Raw genomic sequence first — 22,571 nt, 5'->3', positions numbered from 1 at the left:
ACATGTAGTCAATAATAGTGTTTCATTTGAAATAATCCATCACAAATACGTAAAATTTCATTTATTCAAACAACTGTCATTCTTATTATGCCTAAATTGAGCATGTTATTATTCATTAACTCCTTCCTGTTCCGTGTTTTAACAATATATACTCACCCTCTCTCTGTGAATGACCTAATATCTATCTATTAAATGTAACTGTTGTTAATATCACTTAAACTGGGCGCAGCCCAACCAAGTGCCGCCCGCAGGGCCTAGCAGCAAAAACCCGCGGAGCGGGTTTTTAACTGCTAGTTTTTGTATTATTACGAAGTGCCTTCGCCTTGACAGTTTAAGACACCGAGTATTTTTGTACGTAATGCCTGTATTTCACTATTACTATGTTTTTGTTAGTCATTTGAAAACGTTTTTATTAGCATTGTAAGTGAATATTAATTTTCTTTTCATCTTTTTTGTTATTGAGTGTGATGCAGGTTTTTTGAAGGATGCGGCAGTTATTTAAGAACTGTATATATTTAACGCTAGCCTCCCCCCTAAAATTGCCACGGAGTTCATGTTTATATTATATTTTTGCAATATATTTGTAATTAAAAAATGTGTGTTTTTTTTTAAATTTACTGTTTTTAGGAATTGTCATTAGAGTCATTTTTAATGTTAACTAACTCATTACTTCATATATGATATTAACTCCTGCTCTGCAAGAACGTTGGAAGTCCTAAATTCATTAATCTAAACGTCATTTCGTTTATTAAAAAAAAATAGAGTCGTTGTGAGAGCACTTAATGAGAAATCGGTTACTTATTCCAGGACAAATATACGGTAGATAACCTCCAGCGTATTTCACTATAAGCTAATTCAATCAATAATTATGAAGGAATAAATATAATCAATTGGTAATTAGTTAACGCCAAACACAAAAAGTCGATTAGGCAGTTATATATATAAAACTTATAATGGATAAATCAGGTTATAGTTCCAGCTAATCGTAATCATTTACCAAGCATTTTATGGTTAGGTACCAGGATAACCGCTTGTGAATGGAAGTACCCAAAACCGTGACACTAACGAATTTTTGAACTGATTCCTTTGTCCGACCGTTGATTTAGTAAACGAACGTCGAAAATCAAACTTCATTGCGCAACAATTCATTTTGCAGAATTTAAATCGCTTCAAATTGTGCAGTAGATATTAGCACTTGTTTTGTGGAATGACAAATGACAAGTCTTAATTTAACATGGGAGTCGACATTTTGGAATTTTTCGATAGTCGTGCACGGGAGGCAGAACCGCGAAATAGAAGTTGTGAAATAAAGGCTTTACTAATGAAATCAGATGTTTAAGCTCCTTGCTACCTAGCATTGAAAAGACCATGAATATCTAGTAATAAATACTAATATCTGGGGAACGGTTACTTAGATTAATGTACTTAACTTCCAAATATAACTACACCAACTGTTTAGTATTTAGTGTAGGTAATAATGTGGGTGTTGGATATAGCACTCCTTAGTGTTTTAAGTTCTGACGAATCGAATTTGGTTGTTCGCGCTACACCTTAGAATTAATCGTTTTTATACAAGGTTACGAACATTCATAAGTTTATTATTATGAATATAATAAAATCTAGATGTGTAAATCTAATAAATTAGTAGAGCTTTACAAGATGAGGATGAAGGTTGCTGTTGGGCGAATGGGATGGGCCTCCGCTCCCTTTAGTTTGCCCTCATAAAGAACATAACCTACCAGTATATCCGCATTTTAAACTGTGCATCTCCTCGGGCATAATATAATATTTCGTAACGATGACTGGCTGTATCTGTCCGTATAATGTTAAATCTGCTACCGTTTGAATTTGCACCGGGTCTTAAGAAACAGTTGATTAACAATGTAGATGGTATTTTTGGTTTCAACAAAAAATTTTAAAATGTATTTATTTTTCCACATAAAGATATTATTTATTTGTTCGAAGAACGAACAGGGGTTGGAATAGCCGCCCTTTACAGGGCTATTCCACACAGATAAAGTATAAATTAATTATATGGCTTTGACAGGCGAATGCGGAAACACAATGCGTAACGTTACTTCACAATCAACTTACCGGTGAAATGATGGTGAAATCTGCATAAGCCTCATCTGTCAACACTGGAACGGGATTGTCGTTCGTTATCACTCGTTATTTTAGATTAAATTGCGATAATAAATACGTATTATGATTATTCTGATAATACAACCGGGGATCGATATTTGACAGGACAAACGGTGTTCTTGCAACTGGCTCGGCTCACGGCTTTCCGTCGTTTTAGCTGACTTGTGCGAACTTAAACTACACAGTTCAAATTCTGACGATACGATTGGTTAGTACACGGCCTGTCAAAAGCAATCGGCGTTACGGAACATTTATTTTATTTTAATTATAAAAATAAGTAGGTATTGTACACTTAGGGTCGGGATGTTGGGTTGGTCGGTTACTCGGGTACGTGACCAGTGACGACATGTGAAAGAATTTTGATTTTGTTTGTAATTGAAAATTAAATGCCACTTTAAAAATGAGCTCTGGTTAAAGTAAATCAAATAAATACCTGTAAAATATGATGTAAATTCGACGTGTTTTTTTTAAATTCTCGAATTGTTTTCAAATAGTTTGTACTAACTATGAACGAGTTGTGACTTTTCTGTGAAATCGTGATTTCTCAAACAATTATGTTAAGTATTTCTATGCCTGAAAAGACAAACATAAAAAACAAAAACCGTGTAGCAATTCACAATTTCACAATTCATAACAAAAGTTAAAAGTAAAATTAATCCCTTTTTAGATGTCAAAAAAAAAACACTAAACTAAACTTAATCCCTTTAAAACGTAACTACCCAAAAAGAATGCTTAATAAAAAATATAGTCATTAAAATTTGCACTTCTCTACTGAAATAAACAGAAAAATGATATTTTCAAAGAAAGACTACGCGATTTGACCACAAATTGACCTTTCTTTATACTGCAAAAAACTCATTCAATTTACGTCCACTGGTTGAAATGATCACATCGAAAAGTCGTTTCAAATCCCGCCCAAATTGGGGTGTTGAAATTGAGTGTTTTATACGAATATTTTCCTCCGAACATTTTCTTTGTGCTTCCACTCGGATGTTCACCGAAGTAATCAAATAGTCGCCACTTCCGATGAAAAAGGCTACACGAGAATGGCCCGAAACATATATTTACAAACTAATGTGATGAAACCTATCTGAGGAATAATTATTTCAACTTCTATTATGGAATCACCCTAAATTATTTCCCTAAATAACCTGTCTACAAGCTCATTAGTCGTTACTTTAATATTTGCACGTTTAATGGGCAAAAAACAAATGAGGAAAGCAATTTGGAAATGTTTCATGAATGGTGATAGATATACAATCGCATAGAACAATGAATAATTCTTGAAGAAAAGGGTTCTCAAAAGTAAGAACGATGGGAAAACAAAAGCGTATATCCGTGAAAGAAGAAACTTGGCCAGAAATTGATCGAGGACAATGAAGCAGCGAAAGATGTGGTGGAAAAATATAATAAGCAGTAATTGTTGATTGAGATACTAGTAAATATTGAATTATTTTACGGTTTGGAAATAAGTCGACATAACTCAGTGGTTTCAGAGCATCTGACCGGATATCAGAAGGTACGGCTTCAATTCCCGTTGGCGGCATTTATTTTTATTCGGCAAATGTTTTCAATTTGTATAGATATTTCAGGCGACTAATTATTGCTTATAATTATTTGAGAAACACTTAAAATCTACGCTATATTAATTGAAAGAATAGTCCATCTAGTATACTCCTCATCAGTGTCCCCGCTCTTAATGATCCCAATGGTTTTTGTCGGAGAATGGCCAAACATAAAGAATTATTTGCAGTAGTTAGGTAGATGCTTACTGTGGAAATGAGGATGATAATTGAAGAATTTACATGAAGTTAGAACGTGCAAATCATATCCCAGAAAAGTAAATTTTTTTCGTTTTTTTTGCTTTTTTTGACTTTTAGAGGATTAATAAATTCTTATGAAAAGGACTACATTTTGATTTACTGATATTTTTTTTCTTAAAATAGTTAGAACTTTAGTTAATCAACATTAAAACACCCAGGCTGACATCGCCAAGTTATTCATGGCCCTTTGTGTTTTTAAATGGTACTAAACTGATAACCGTAAAAACAGGTAAGTATATTTTGGAAACCCAAACGTTTGTAAACATTATTTGAAAGCAGTTCAACAGCTGTTAAATTTAAATTGAATTTAAAATCGTTTTTTTCAATTCTATTAATTTTAATGTTTACTGTCACAGAACAAGGAAGAGACGTATTAGAAATGTTGTTGCTAGGTTCTTATAACGCTTAGTAAATAAACTAAGATAATCTAAAATAACAATGTGCCATATACATAGACAAAAGTCCGCATATTTACCACAGTTGAAAAATTCAATTTAACGTTTACTGTCAGAACAGGAAAGAGACGACAAGAAAGAGGAGTATTATAATGGTAGTTGCTAGGTACTTATAACGCTTACTAAATAAAGTAAGATAATCTAAAAGGACAGTAGGTACACAAAAGTCCGCGTATTTACCACAGTTGAAAAATTAAAATTTTTACCTCACCGAACATTGTCTTTCTATAATCATTCACAAATCAAACTGGTAATTGACTAATTGAAAACCTACAAATAAGCAAAACTATCCATCTTCAGGTACTATTGCGAAAAATTGTCAATCCAAATCGCGTTTTCATACCGGCCTCTGAATTCATGCTTAAATCTCCTTTTAAAATACCGCCTACACTTTTAAACATTCACAAAGCATTTTTTATCAAGGATATCTTAGCTTTTTAACATAAATTTCTCGGTCTCTTTGATTGGATAGAATTCCAGAAAATTGAAGAAAGGTAAAACTAGGATTAAAAAAAAACTTACCTAATTCTTTTGATCAAATACGAAAGAACGACTTGAATAGATTTAATCTGGTTAAGCTTATATTTTACTAAATATTTGAAAGGTTTGGCAAGTAAAAAGATTATTGGTGGTGAAAGGCAGTTTGGTGGAAAATTAGGACTAAATTATTAAAAAACCTTTAACCGACGAAAAATGCCACTATGCACCGTCTTTACTTTTCTTTATTTGATTTCAGGGTAGGTGCAAGTTATTTCCTTTTTACATCAAGGACTCCCTTCTATTTCATAAGTTTTCTTTGTAACTAGCCTTAGAAGAAACAATTTTATTTTAAAACAATCACCACGTACTAGAAACAATCACGAAATCGGCAGACTTAATGATCTCCAAGCCGTACGAAATTTCGTGCTTTTTGCAGAATCAGCTGAGGTTGTTTGTATTTTGTTATTTCACAATGGATCAGCAACGATGTCAACAATTGCTGACCTCGACATTTCACAAAGAAGTATGATCCACTTTCAACTTCTTTAAAGAAGATTTGAAGATCTCGCTGCACGAATTATAATTATTACGTGTTGTAGGTTCAGTTGACCTTTCTTTGCCATGGTTCGATTCTCCTCGTGTCAAATTATTAATTTATGCGTTGTGAAAGATGAGAATCAGATCCTATTGTGATTCTATTCTGGGTGTTGAGCGTGAGATTGTTTGATGTTTTGTTGTTATTTTATATTTAACATAGGAATCGATTGAATATACAAGTTTGTTAAATCTGATAACGACGGTACGGGTGGTAGGAGCATGACTTGCATATTGAGTCTATTTTAGGAGTAGCCTTACAAACTGCAGCATTTTTAGACATAAACTCCCTCCAAAACGTTAATTTATGTAGTTAGTTATCTTTTTTTAGATAAATAAAACACGCCTTGCTAACACAAATACTATTTATAAAAAAATGCTTTATCAGTGACGTCATTGAAAGCGGTAACAATTTGTTGATATTTCAGTAAAAAAATAATCGATTAATAGTTTTACAAAAGTGTTTTAAAACGTTAGCAAAGTAAAAATTCAAAAACTTTAACAAAATTACACATTTTTCAGATGTTTTCAAAATAAAAGTTATGAAGTACAGCCCTTTGGTCACAAAATTAAATAGGTACCATCACATCGAAATATTTTCTTTTGGAAAAACCGTTAAAAAGTTTAAGGCACTTGTCTATGTGAATAGAGAATTGTTGATGCTAAAATCAACACTCTTAAAAACATATCGATTTCTGCACTGTTTCTACTTACCACTCCGAAATAAATAGCCTAAAAGGGGTGCGGCAAAAGCTGGATTATCATCCCTCAGGGCGAGTTGGAGGAACGCGTAATCGTGGATTGCTGATCGGGAGAAAGAGTTCGTCGACAAGCTCAATAGGGCTACAGTCGATTCAAAGAGGTCCTTGCCTATGAATGCGGAAATTGAATTTTACCTACCTGCATTATAATTGTGCAAAGTGTAAAAAAGACTTGGAAAGATATGTTATTTTGCTTTTCATTACTGTTTTTTTAATGAAAGAACATAACTCCAAAGATGGCCATCAATTTTAGGGGTTACTTTCTTGTTCCGATCCTCATCCAAGTAGTCAGTCTATTACTTCTTCGAACTGCTTCTGGGTGACGTCCACACTCTACATTTGGTTACGTTTTTTTCTGCCTTGTTCTGCCTTCTATCAGTTGACCATATTTTAATATGTCTATAGCATTCTTTAGTACGTTCAAAATCTTTGTAGACCTTGAAGATCTTCAGATCTTCGATGATTTCATTTAATTGGCGTCTTCAGTATAAATCTGCAGGTTTCTGAATTAATTGAAAATATTTTGTATAAGACGTTAAAAACATTAATTAAATACTAACAATTATATATTATAGAAAATGGAATAGCGTCTGTTTCAATATTACTTTATAATTTACATCGATTTTCCCAAATCAAAACCGTAAAAAAACAATTCAATTTTATATATCTTAGAGTATTTTTTTTAAATTCATTAGCAGAAAGATTATAATATATTTCAGTAGGTTTCAAATTTAAACTTAAAAACACAAATTGAAAATACATACTGAATACTGTGCATACAAAGAAACAAATAATTAACAACGATAATATTTTAATAACACACTCCCCATACACATAAACTCGGCTTCAGTATTAGCATCTGATTAACACATATTATATATATGTGCCTTATTGAATAAACACATATAAGCATATTTGTAAATACCGCCTATTAATCACAAAAGCTTCGTTTACAGATTGGGCATTGGGCAGGTCTACATTATTGGACTTTTACCTCGAGCAAACACGGATACGTGACAAGAAAACAGTTTACATAATTTAACGCTCATAATATTATTATTTTATGTAAAGTCGTGCTGCACTAAGTTGGTTATTGCCGATTTTCTGAGGCTTTTTGAAACTCGGTTGTTGAACGATAATACTACAGCTGTCGTAAAGTTAATAAATATAAATAAATACATAAATATTATTTGCTTTACAGACCTAATTTTGAAAAACATCTAATATCAGCACCGATAATTAATAACCCAACTTGAAAACGAATTGAAAATATCACACATTAATATGGCCGAAATCTAACTAAAAAGCGAACGAATGAAAATTTAGCGAGTCTCACTTTATTCAATAATATTTGGATAATTTATATAGCGCCGTTTTTGTGCAAAATCATCTCAAGGGTGCTGGCATGTATGATGTAATGATTCGTAGTCGTAAAGTCTGTAATACCCAAAGATATTAGAAGAACGAGATGTGCTATGCGCAGTTCGTACTGAGTGGAATTGTTTTGCCGAGTGTCGCCGGTTTTGTTCACCAATACTACTGCACACCTTCGCTTGCGCTAAGGTATCCGCACTAATGCATAGAACAGATTTCTGTGCGTACACGTCCCGATACCGTTCAAAGTACCCTAATTAGGTAGTACTCCGGCTACGGTCCGGCGGCCAACATAGCATATCTCGTTCTTCTAATATCTTTGGTAATACCTGTTAAAGATTACAGTGAACATCACGACACCACGAATGGCAACGTTCATTTATGATATGGTACACATCAATGCCAACAATGACAAACATTCTATTACTTTCAGAATAAAAAGCATCCTAGTGACATGGACATTATTTGTGGTTTAGAAAAGTTACTTGATTTAGACGTAGTGAGAAGTTAACGTGGAAAAGTCAAGTTCGTGAGTCAGGCTTACACGGGAGAACTAAAGTCACTTGAAAGCTCTTTCTGCTTAAATTTGCAGCTCGTCTTGAAATGTATTGTAATTTACTACATTTATACAATGCGCTGGTTGGTACAAAAAGTAATATTGCAAAATTAAAAACGTATTTATAATGAAGGTATCACAATAAAAATCATATCACGTTCTGGCTGACACAAAAGCCAATTGCAATTTGATCTCATCAACATGACTTAACCTGTCATAAACTGATGAAATGTAATCTCTTGGCACTGAATGAAGAAATTACTGGCGGTGGTTTGCGAAAACCATTGAACAACGACAGTCGAGGAGGATTTCGGTAGTGCGATCATAGAAATAAATTTCACGAGATTGGTTATTGCGGAACTGTGAATAACATAATATAAAGTAACAAAATAAATTACAAAACTGAGCAGTATCAATGGCTTTCTTCTGCCAGCTGTATATTGTTACCCCACCGTTTTTTTCCTAACTGGTAATTATCCTGAAACTTAGTTTAGTTCCTTACGCGTCCAGAAGAGGTATTCCTGTATACAACCTACAAAATAGAGATTTATCCCCATAGCGAGACATCATCTCTATTGTCAGTCGTGTAGGTTCAGATTTTCACAAAACGTATTACCTCCGGTTAGTCGTTACGGCGTACAACTTTGACGGATTTGATATTTTAATAAGAAAAATAAGTGCAACAGCATTGAAAAAAAAGGTTAAAATGTTAATAAATACCAAATTTAATACCAAACTTATGCAAAACAGTTATATCTATTTAAGAATAAAGTATTTCTACAACTTATTATTTTTTTTTGGTAAACTAATGTTTAAGACAAGATTTTTTTATGCATAGCACAAAGGGTGACAATTATTTTACAAGCAATAATTATAACAAGCAATAATAATTAATATTTGACAAGTTCTAGTATCTTCACCAAAAAATGTAGACAATTTGTCTCGATGCCATCTAGTGAGAGAGTTAGCACTTACAATGCCTTTCTCATATAAAATAAAGTTGGTTGTTTTCAGGTGAAAAAAATGTAACAAGCAGTAATTGTTGAATGAAACACTAGTATATATTGAATTATTTCGAGGATAAGAGATAAGCCGCCATATCTCAGTGGTCAGTGCTGTCGACCGGAAATCGAAGGGACACGGGTTCGAGTCCCGTTGGCGTCATGTATCTTTTATCAGGAGATTTTTCAATGTGGATGAGTGTTTCAGGCGAATAATTATTGCTTGTAAAATAATTATTTCTACAACCTTGTGATTGTATTAAAGCAATTAAAAGAAATCAACAAACTGAAACTCAAACTAAAGTTATACTTGTCAGGAATAATTAACTAGATAATTGCCTGTTTTTTCCTTTCTTTATAATTATGATCAGTCTATATTCATCTTTACTTTATGAAGATATTTCTAAATACTCTCTTAATTGCTCAGTATTTAGAATGTAACAGAATCCTATATATGTACACCGACACATTTAGATGATTCAGAAGTTACAATTGTTCCTATTATATATAAATATATATAAAATAGGAACAATTGAAACTTATTATATATATATATCCCGCTACATTTGTTGCGTCCGACCCCTAAAAATTCCATAGCATTGCAGCGTCCACCGACTTACAGCGTCCGATATACGGACGCTACAATATTTTGACGTCAAAATTGGCCAGAACGATGCTTACCCCATGTAGAATCGTATGGCGAAAATTTTTGTGGAAGCAAAAAATCTCTCAGAATGTCTGGAAACGAATATTGAACGTTTGAAATTTTGCCGACAGGTTCGCTACACGATGTATATATCAAGTAGTGTATGTTTTTATTCATTTCTACGATCTTGCCGCGTCCACGAAGTAATATAATTTTCCATACATAACGACGATCGTACTGCGTCTACGCATTACGTCGATAGTATTGCGTCCTCAAGACCGATTACGAGTAGATATTATTTTATATACATATCGACGGTCGTACTGCATCCACACATTACGTCGATAGTATTGCGTCCCCATGGCCGATCACGCTGACATATTATTATGAATACATAACGACGGTTTTGCTACGTCCACGCATTACTTCGATAGTACTGCGTCCCCGTGGCCATTCACGAGTGCTTTGTTATGTATTATTTGATCGTTTGGTTTAGTAAATCATCAGATTTGGCAACATTGTGTTAATTTACAACGGTGCCGCTTGAAACTCAGAACTAAGAAGCGTTCTGCGTGGTTTTTAATGCATAACGACGATCGTGCTGCGTGTACGCATTACGTTGGTAGTATTGCGTCCGTTCACGAATAGATATTATTTTTAATACATATCGATGGTAGTGCTGTATCCACGCATTACATCGATAGTATTGCGAACCCGTGGCCGTTCTAGATTAGGTATTATTTTTAATTAATGAAGACAATATTAGCGAAATTCAATCGAACATCTGAAACGGAAAAATCTGAAAAAGGCACTGTCACATTTGGGACACGAACCCAGGACCTTTGGTTTTCTGGGCCGTGACTCTACCAAATGAGATAATGTGTCCCTATCCGATTCGGTCATATTTACTGTAATATACTTCGACTGAAAATTATCAACAGAGTGGAAGTTACTCCCAGTATCGCCCTGGTGTAAGACCACCATTCAGAATTGAAACTTTGCTCCAAGTGGCTTTAGCCGTGTTTAGTGACTATATCTGAATAGTCAGGTACTTTCCCACCTTTGTCTTCCCCACCTTTATCTTCCCCATCGCTTCCCCTTCCCCACTTACCTACAGCCTCACAATATACCCCAATTAGGGATGCTATAGTCTCACTGGCTCCAGACTGGAGCAGTTGGGACTCTTGTGAGGAATTCACTATAAAAATAAAAATAAAACATAATCTTAATTTTCTTAACGCATATTTTTATTGGCTGCTATCTTTATGTATGATTGCAGGATTCAACTCGAACTAAATGCGTGAGCAGGTACCTAAGCAATTCCTTCAGAAATTTGATCAGGGTGCTTAGGGTGTGAACATCTTGGAATAATTATCGATAATAACATCAAATGGAAAAGTCAAATAAACTCCACAGTAGACAGAATGAGAAAACTCATCTTTATATTTTTTCGACTTAGAAATACTGTATCATTAAAAATACATAAAGATATTTATTTTGCACTTGCACATTCTACACTACTACAATATATGGAATCTTGGCTTGTGGTGGGGGGGGGGGGGGGGGGGCATATAAATCATGCCTACTTCCATTTGTGACAATTCAAAAAATATTAATAAAAATTATCTTAAACAAGCCATATTACTATCCAACAATACATGTTTTCCAAGGTTTCCCAGTTCCCCCTCTCACAAAAATTTATGACAAAAATACTCGTACATTAAGTACTTCAATTACATAAAGATTTCTTTGATAAAAATAATATTCCACAATTAATTTTAAGCAAAATAATTATTTATATTGGAGGACTAACCGTACCACAAGTATGAACTACAACAGCACATCACTATTTAACGGTATAATTTTTTGTAATAAATTACTCCTAGATATATCTGAGAAAAATTATAACAGTTAACAAAAATCAATTTAAAATTCTCTAATACCACCTCATAACTTTTCTTATTGTTTGATATTATTTATTTATTTATTTTATTTCAGGGAAATCAACAGTTTACAATGTGGTTCATTTATACACGTGTAATTTACCTAACTGAGAAACCAATTACAGATTTCCTCAATATACTATTCTATAATGTATCTAAAAATTTAAACACTATACTTAAATTTATCTAAAAAATATTAAATTTATCGAAGAAAGCGAACGCTTGACATTATACAAATGAAACAAATACTTTGTTTTAAACCACTTTATTTTAATTTATATTTCGTCGACCGGTTTGGATTGAACCCAAATATTGTGTTAAATAAATATAAAGTGGTTTAAAAAGAAGTATTGTTTCCTTTTTTTGTAAAAAATATAACGTTTTCAAGAGGGAGATTATTATAACATAATACTACATAATATATGTCATTACATTTTATGCAGTTTGGTACACGTTTAATACATTTTTAAATGAGTTTTTATATTTATGTTGGTTACATTAAAGATAGAATCAGAGAGAATGTTATCATACATATGTTGAACATATTCTTCTAAGACAAGAATTTTTATTTGAAATGGTTTTACAGTGTTTTTCTTTAAATAGATTACATGAGCGTGTGTGCCGTGTAGGTACTTTTCAATTCTGTTTAATAAACTCCACATATTATGTTTCTGCTTATCATTCCTAGGTATTATTTATAAATAACCTGTTTTTATTACTTTTATTGTATTTTTTTGTAAGATTATTAATAGTTTTTGTAATAATATTTGCAATATAAATATATGTAAAAATATATAGTTGTCTTTTCCTAAGCACAAGCATCTGATTTATCAGAAAAGTGATTGAAATGATTTATCAGAAAAATTGATATGTTGTAAATATTGTAACACTAAAAAAGAAATATAAATTAAAAATATTTTTATTTTTAACTTAATGATAGTAATAAGTTTAACTCATTAATTAAAATATTACAATTTGAGGTTGAACTAATTAAGTTAAATATAAAAACAGATATTATTATATTGAATACGTAACAACGGAAGTGCTGCATCGATGGTATTATCCTTGTGACCGATCACGAGTAGATATTATTTTGTATACATAACGACGGCCGTGCTGCGTCCACGCATTACGTCGATAGTATTGCGTCCCCATGGCCGTTTGCGAATTTGTATATTTTTATGTATTGTTTGAGCCCTTGGTGAAGCAAAACGCTAGATTTGGCAACATTTAGATCATTTACAACGATGCCACGTAGCACTCAGAACTAAAAATCACCCTGCGCGGGTGGACATTTTTGTAAGATGGATTACAGTAGACGGTAAATTGACGTCCCGACCTAAAAAGGTCCGACCGCCCTCTGCAATGGAGCGAACTGGCGCGTTATGAAATGATACATTTTTACTAAGGATATTGTTGTAAAAAAAATTCACACGCCTGCGCCCAGTAGGTACGTTTGTATACAAGATGCAACAAGATATTCATTCAAACTTCTCACTATCAATAGAAAGTTTTTTGTCAGGTCTGGAGTGTTTCTGGATGCCAAAAGAATAAAACATATATATATGTATAAATATATTTTTTATATACCTCACAAGAGTCTCAACCGCTCCCGTCTGGAACAGCGAGACTGTGGCATCCCCAATCTGAGTACAAGGGTAAAGGTATTGGCGAGGGGAAGAAGATGGGGAAGAGAAATGTAGAAAAGTACCTTGATATTTATATCTGGTCACTAAACACGGCAAAAGCTTAGAAATATCGTTTCCATTCGGAATGGTTGTCTCACACCAGGGCGATACTGAGAGTATATTTCACTCTGGAACGTGTTGCAAACACACTTTATATTATGTTGTATTAATTGTGAAATAACACAAAGAAATAAAAATTTATTTGGGCACACCGGGTTTGACCGTCAGATTACGGGATTCGGATTGCGAGTCGAGAGTCTTACCTCTCAACCACAGATGCTGTAATTAATTAATTGATTCACTATGAACGTGAAAACTTCACTAGAAGAGTAAGAAATATTTTGTGTTGTTTATTTATTTGTTAATTTATTTATTACACCTAATAGACTTTTACATTCTAGTTTAATAGTTGAGTATCGCAGTTATTATAAATTCTTACAATAAAGAAAAATTAAAACAATAGAGAAAACAAAATAGAATGAAAAAAAAATTAAATGTTACAACAAAAGCGTATAATAAAATAAGATACATTGGTAAAAATGATAAGAAGTCTCACATAAGTAGATATTCAAAATAAACAAAAGATTGCAAAAATTATAGATGTTTATTTGTCTCGATATAATATATTATAAAAGAATTAAAATAAACAATATTTATATTGATTATTTTTAAGGTGAAATATATCTCCCATATCAGAATACGTCATGCAATCCTAAGGGTTTTTATAATATAAGGGGCATAGCATTTATTTTTATCCTTATGTTTACAAGATTCACCTACTCCAATTCCTTTCCTGTGTGTGATCATGTACATAATATGATATATATTCAGTATTGGTTATTTATGAAGGGAAAGAACTATTTTAAAGAATACCTGACATCATTAAATAAGTTCATTTGCTTTATTATTCTTTTTTTTTCATTTCAATTCTGTTTTAAAATTCTTTATAAAATAATTATTTAATTTATCTTTATTTTCATCGCTTTCTTATTTTCAGTTAAACCTATTTAACCTATACCTATTTTACAACTGAATGAATCATGTATTACATTTATATAATTATACACAAATTTCGACTACCATAATACGGACATGTGTCTAGTGTGGTAGTCGAAAAGCATGTAAAAAACCTGTATCCAAATATATTTTTATGAATAAAGAAAAAAAAAAAATAAAATAACAACGGCCTAAATGTACCTTTTGAAACTCTCAAAACAAATCCAAGAGTCTTAAGAGCCTTATATACGGAAGACGTAAAAATGAAATCGACCTTCAAAATGCCATGTAACAAACAAATAATATACACTCGGACGCAAGAATAAATTATTCAGTATGGACGTGAAACCTTTATTAGAATAGTCAGCAATATACGGAAGACGTAACAATTGAATTAGAGTGAACGGACGTGAAACCTATATTAAAAGGAACCTTCAATATACAAAAAATATACACACGGACGTGAGTATGTACGTGACGCTAGAAATGTATGAAAGTGTAATAAACATCAAAACCTGCATTATTATGAATATTAAAAAAATATGATATTAGCGATTACTGTGAGTAAAACATAGTGCAATATTCACAAAAACAATCTAAAAAAAAGAACTAGAAGTGCTGGACGCCCGAAGACGGATTTACGCACGGACGCAATAAATGTTGTGGGACCTATATATATATATATATATCTATATGTTACCACTTAATAAATATATATATAAATATTTATAAATTGCATAAATTTATTCTATTTTCCTTATAATTAGTGTAACTCGCACAACAAGCACAAGAACCGGTTTCTTCTTTAGTAAGATTGCCACTATAAATATATTTTGTACCGATATATGATTTACATAACACAACTGTACCCTCTTATATCTATATTGTGTTTTAATGTCTGTGTAAAATAAATGCTTCGCAGAAACTGTTATTTTCAATATTGTGTTGCTAGACGATTTTGAAATTCCATTACAATAAGCAATAAAAATAATATGATGGTAAATCTCCTTCATAAGAATTTATTCATTCTTTAAATTCGTTATTTGTGAAAAGTATTTTGAAATGTAATCATTTTCCAAAATCACACGAGCCGACAAATACGCATTTGTATGGAAACTGTTAGTTTTCCAGGCTACAGCATTCGGGATGAAGGTTACCCGATGCTAGCCAATGTCCATAGGGAGTGCACCAGAAGAAAAAGTGAAAAAAATTAAAGTGTCATAAAATTTTAAGGAGTTCAACTAAATTTTTTATATCAATGGGTGAGATAAAGTACATCAGTGATGAAGACTGAAGTACGCAGAGTGTGGAGATCTTCATCAGAAGTCACGACTTCCTGATAATAGCTAAATAATTCCATGTTTCATTTTTACTTCAATTTTACTCCTTGAACTTTCAGTCTTAATAGCTTCCCGATGCGAATTGAGAGATGTGTATTAAATTAGGTAGGTTTACCCATAAATGTTTTTAGATCAATGTGTTTTATTGCACTTACAAAAAGTATTATAAATAATGAGGATGTGTTCATTATCCATCAGATACAATGTAAAGTTTTAATTTTATAACGTTGCATATCTCGTTTAACGATGTTAATTATTTATAAGGAGTGGTAAAAACAGAAGGATTCTCTAACAATACAATGAAATGTGTTTGAAAAAAAAGTTACGAATACGATAACATTTTTTACTATACATAAATTTATGACAATTACCACACTTTGTCTGTTAGAATAAATGGAGGTATGAACGATGGGAAAATCCTTGAATTCTAATTATAATATCCTAGTTTTATACGACAGGTATATCAACACAATGAGGTGTAGCATCTTATAACTGATGGTCTCAACGTAAAAGTTCAAGTATACAATTTGTAAAGAATTAAGTTCGTTTGCAAAAGACCTCAAATCATCAGTGTTTTTGCAATAGGTGAATAGGTTATGGACCAAGTTTGTTAAATTCTAATGTATCTTTGCGTATAGTTATATTTTCTGATAACTTTTGATTAAATTTATTGTTCATCTTGTATCTTAATCGTTAGTTTCATGGTTTAAGTCCTTATCTTTAGTGATTAAGGCACCGCAGTCAACGTTCAAAAATGGTTTGAAAGGAGATATGTGAATACGAATGTTATACGGAGCGCGCAAATATTAAAGAACGATAATAATTTAGTAAAAATGAAATTATTTGATAAAACCCGACTCGTTTAAAATAGTGCTAAAATTTTATTTAAAGATACACTGTAAATTCATACCTCTAACATATAAAATAACAGAACAAAACGTGTTTGTAATAATTTTCGGAGCTTACTTTGGGAGTTTTTTCTACGGAAGGAATTTCATTTAATTACCATTTAGGCATAAAAAATATAAATATTATATTCAAAATATATATTTTTCTTTAGAACTTAAAAATTGAAGAGGTAAAGAGAATTACATATGTTATAAATCGGGAATGCGGGGGCTTAAGCCTTTGTCGTTACCGTACCTAAAAAATCACGCATTTTTCATCGATAATATCAACCCCTCCCTTTTAAATTAAGAAAGAAATACTTTTAGAGGCGGGAAAAGCGGGAAATTGTTTTTTGTTAATGGGTTACTTTCCTTTCTGGAAGTGGCATCGAACAATATACATATTTAGTAGGCACCTGAACCCGATAATTACTAATTTTATTACGTTCTTACTAAATTACCTACTAAAAATGTGACTTATTTGATATTATATGGCTAATTCTTATATATATTCTATTGTTAATTCTTATGTATATAACTGAAAACAAATTGATTATTTGTTAACTAGTTTTGATCTTTGAAAGAACTTCTGCTATAATTGAAAAATTAAAAAAAATGTTTTTCAAATAGAATTTAATTCAAATTTTTAATTTTTTTCGCTAAAAACGGAGATATATACATTTTGATATATTTTAAACACAATAAATGATGAAAAAACATTTTTTTTACTCATTATCCTTGCACTAAATATGTGTACATTATGTAGGAATAAAAACCAAATTACTAGTTTTCTTATAACGCATCTGTCGATTGATTGATTTATCGCTGTTTTTTTCTATAAGATTCATTTCACCCTTAGATGAAACATTTAAAAATTTATTAAAATATCCGTTAACTTCGTGCAGACGGGACCGGTCAATGAACGTAAGCCACTCCCAACTAGCAAGCAAATTTAAAAAAATATACTTTAGAATTTATGCCCGAACGCACTAACAAACGAACAGCTTAATATCTAATAAATAAAATAAAAATCGGGTGTACAAAATAAGAAACTTTTAATGAAACATATTGGTTGTTTAAAAAATCGCGAACAAATCATTAACGTCATTTTATCCAATTGTTAACCATATGGAGCCATTGTTCATTACTAAACCTTGTGTAACTAAATGTAACCAAATGAACCCGATTTAAAAACTCCAAGTTCGTTTAAAAGAGTAATAAATATATAAATAAGAAGTATTAGACCGGTAATCTTTAGCTTACCGGTAGCAAATAATTATTACAAAAATACATTGTAAAAAAATTGTGAAGATGCTTTGGTAGGAAAATGAACACTTGTGAAAATTCTTTAAAAAAATACTTACTGCTACTTACTCATACTTTATAATCTAATTTTGATGAGAAAAAATTCCTACTTAACAGATAAAGTTTTAAAATAAATGTAAAATAGGGTAGGGGTAAGCACTCCCCAAAAAACATGTGTATTGTTTCAGGATTGCCGACTTTCTACACACTATGAATCATTGAAGGGACTTTTTCAAGAATTTTAAAAGCCATGAGAAAATACAGAGTGTCCGAGGGTAAATAAAGCTGACTTCGCGGGTTGATTGTAAATTGTACATTATTTGAGAAGTAAAAAGAAAAATAATTTAGGTAAAAAATCATTGTATGGGAATATAAATATTTTTGTATTGGAAAATAAACATTCGAATTTCTAAAAGAGATATATATCTCTTTTAATTTTACCGTCGTATAGAGTCACCTTCTGAAATTAACGCAGTTTACTCCCGGACATGTTAACGTATGTTGATATTTAACTTGATCAATTTCTTATTCAAATTGAATATGTTCTGATCGGTAAACGGAAGTTTTATCAAAACATTACGCGGTTTTGCAGATCATCTACTGTAACGTAATTTTACTTCTTCTAACATAACGAAAAATAAATCTTAATTCGTTTTTACAATGTATACTAGTAATTGAATATAAAAAGCTCTACCTATTAGACTCTCTTAAAATTAAAAAAATATATGTGTAGTGCGAAAAATATGTATTTAATTATCCTGAAGGTATTATCCTGAAAATAGGTTTGTTGACCTTAACATTTCGATAAAAAAAATCTTAAAATTTTGTGTTATGTTTGTTTTCCCCTACAACGTGTTTGCGTTGCCACTTTATTAACAATTAATATAATTTTAAATTATGCTTCAGAGTGAGACTTAATTTATATTACAGTCGTCATTCTTAAGCCTAGCAATTATCAAAATGAATAAGGCCAAATCGATTAATCAGTGTGCAGATGTAAAACCGTTTTCTTTTTAAAGGTACACACGTAGGGTTTTCCTCGTTGATCATAAAAGTGAATGAATAATAACATAATAAAGTAATTAATTAACCTAATAATAAAAACGTTTAGACGGAATGTTTATTGTCGACCCTGATTGATGGACGAGGAAATGCAGACATGAAATGATTAACCGATATTTTATGGATTTTCTGTTGAGCGTTCAATACAATATATTAATACGAGCAGCGAGACTGATAGTCTATTGCAAACACCCGTTCGTTCGCCTTTGGGAATATAAATAGTTTTATTATTCATGGAATCGTTAAATTTAAATGCATAAACTACGGAATGAGGAACCTGCATTGTTTTCCGTACTAAACATAATCAAGGCCAAGAGCGGAACCTTTAAAAATGCCATTTTATGGTGAGCAATAACACAGTAATATTCTAGCATTATTAGAATTTGAATTGGCAAATCCTGAATTAGTCTTATTGCCTGGTCACGACCCGCTAATGAAGTCTATGAAAATATCCAATATCCTTAAAATAAGATTAGATAATAATAAAAATAGATATGTCTCACTTATATATTTTATTTCTGGTAATAAATAGTGATAATTAGAATGATTTGAATAAACAAGTGTTAATGATGATGTTAACAGTTCATTACTATGGATGAAAGTGGATGCAATGACAACAGTAAGAAAATATCTTAATACAATAAAAACAACGATTATTGAATGTAAAGGAAAGATATCTGTAATACAAAAAGAAACTATTTATGTTGTTATGGAAAACTTATTTGATTTGGTCGGCCATATGAACACGGAAATGTCTGAAATGAGGGGAGAGTTAAAAAATTTACGACCACTGGCCAAGCATATTTGTGAGATCAAAGAATTAATTATTAAAGAAAATAAAGCTGTCACAACTAAAATTGACAAAAACATTGAAGATATTAAAATAAATGCGGAAATAAAATCGTATGCGGAAATAACAAGAAATGATAAAAATAATGTGGAACCACCAAACTGCAAAAAACATGAACCAATAGTCATTGTTAAGCCGAAAGATAAACAACAAAAAAATACAGTTACAAAGGATGAAATAAAACAAAATATAGATCCAGTTAATTTCGGTGTCACCGGAATAAGAAATTTTAAACAAGGAGCAGTAATCGTAGAATGCAAAAATACAGCTGCAACAAAGAAGATGGAGGAGCAAATAATCTCAAAGATGGGAGGAAAATATGTCGTGAATACACCTAAACCTAAGAATCCTAAACTAAAAATCATTGGTTTAACAGATAAATTCACTCCGGAAGAAATTGTATCGAAAATTAAAATGCAAAATGATTACCTCGAAACAATTGAATCAAAAATTGAAATAAAATTTATAAAAGAAGTCAAAACGAAACGAGGTGACGTTAACTACATCATTTTCGCGGAAGTTGACGGAAAAACATACCATAGAATGTTACAAGAAGGCAGAGTAAATATTGGATGGGATAGATGTCGAGTATTCGACAACATTTCACTTTTAAAGTGTTACAAGTGCAATGGCTACATGCACAAATCACAAGATTGCAGAAATGAAAAAGCATGCACTCGTTGTTCCGGAACACATGACGACGACAATGAAAACTGTCAAAACGACATCCAATGCATTAACTGCAAGAAAATGAATGATCGACTAAAATTACAACTGCCAACTGACCATTTTGCTTGGAGTGATGAATGTTCTGTGCACATGAGAAAAATTGAAGCGGAAAAAAAGAAAATTGATTTTTTATGTCACTAAAGACCTGCTCTATGGTAAACAGTAACATAAAATTATCTTCGGACAACCAATCAGATAACGAAGAGAGTTTTTACATCCATAACATACAAAGTTCGCCTGCTCACCATGAAGAGTTATCCGCCAGAGCCGGAAAAACCATCAATATAATGCATCAAAATGTACAATGCATTCGAAATAAAATCTTAGAATTAGAAAATATTTTGTGTGAAAAAAATATCGACGTTTTTTGTGCTAGCGAACACTGGTTACAAAAGGGTGAAGCGACATCTATCAATTTTAAGGGCTATAAATTAGGTTCAATTTTTTGTCGACAGAGCCATATTCATGGAGGTGTCTGCATTTACCTAAACGAAAACATTGCTTTTACAGAACTAGAAAGTGTTAAACAAATAACGAAAGAATTTGTATTTGAATGTGTTGGTATTGAAATCCCAAAGCTTAAAATGATAATTTGTACAGTTTACTATAATGACTCTGATATAAATATTTTTTTTGAACAACTTGAACTATTATTAAACAAAATTTGCAAAAACAACAAAAAACAAATAATACTGTGCGGTGACTTAAATATTGATACAAGCTACAAGAACAAAAACGCAGATTCACTCAAAAACACACTAAAATCTCACAACATACGCTTGATTATTGATAAGCCTACTCGTATACAAGGAAATAAAAAAAGTATAATTGATCATATAGGTACAAATATATCAAAAAGCTCTTACACATGGGAAGTCACAGAATTAGCTGTATCAGATCATATGGCACAGTTAATGCACGTAAAAACAGAATATAATATAAACCAAACGTGGTATACAAAAAAACAATTATTTAACACAGAAAACACAAACATTTTTAACAATTACATATCGTGTATATGTTGGGAACCACTGAAATCCTTTGAATCCATTAATGACAGCTACGAATACTTCATTAATGAAATAAATAATGGTATGAAGCTTTGTTTCCCCTTTAAACAGTATAAATATCCCCAAAAACGCAAAATAAATTGGGTAACGACTGGTATTAAGATATCTATTAAACAAAAACGACATCTATACATGAAACAAAAAAACACAAATGACCTCACAATCATAAACAATTACAAACAATACAAAAAAATTCTCAGTAAAGTAAAACAGGTAGCTAAACGGAATTACAATAGTAAACGAATTCAAAACGCGCAAAATAAAACCAAAACATCGTGGAACATAATAAAAGAGAACTCAAATAATTCTAATTCTAAAATTAAACCAAAAATCTGTCTTAAAATAAATGATAACCTGGTATCAGAACCAAAAAACATTGCAAATGAATTTAACATTTTCTTTGCACCACCGCCACCACCACAAAATACATCTCTACATCCACAATCTGCCAAAACAGTCAAAAACAAACAGTCGCGATCATTCTTTATAACGCCTGTAAACAGGGAGGAAATTATTAAAATCATCGTAAAACTGAAAAATAAAAGCAGTGTCGGCACTGACAAAATCCCTATAAAAATTATAAAAGCATGTGCAGAAGCGTTAAGTTACCCGTTGGAAATATTAATTAACAAATCTTTTGAATCAGGAACCTTCCCAGAACAATTAAAACAATCTATTATTGTACCTTTGTATAAGAAGGGTCCTAAACAGGAAATCTCAAACTACAGACCGATATCCTTATTACCAAACTTTTCAAAAATATTTGAAAGAGCCATGTACAATCGCATTTATAACTTTCTCGAAAACTTTGAGATAATATGTCCACAACAATTTGGATTCCGTAAAGGCCGTTCAACAACACAGGCAGT

The sequence above is a fragment of the Hesperophylax consimilis genome, chromosome 5, assembly GCF_061612785.1.
Source record: "Hesperophylax consimilis isolate HC1 chromosome 5, BYU_Hcon_1.0, whole genome shotgun sequence".
Taxonomy (NCBI): domain Eukaryota; kingdom Metazoa; phylum Arthropoda; class Insecta; order Trichoptera; family Limnephilidae; genus Hesperophylax; species Hesperophylax consimilis.
This window is presented reverse-complemented; position numbering follows the sequence as displayed.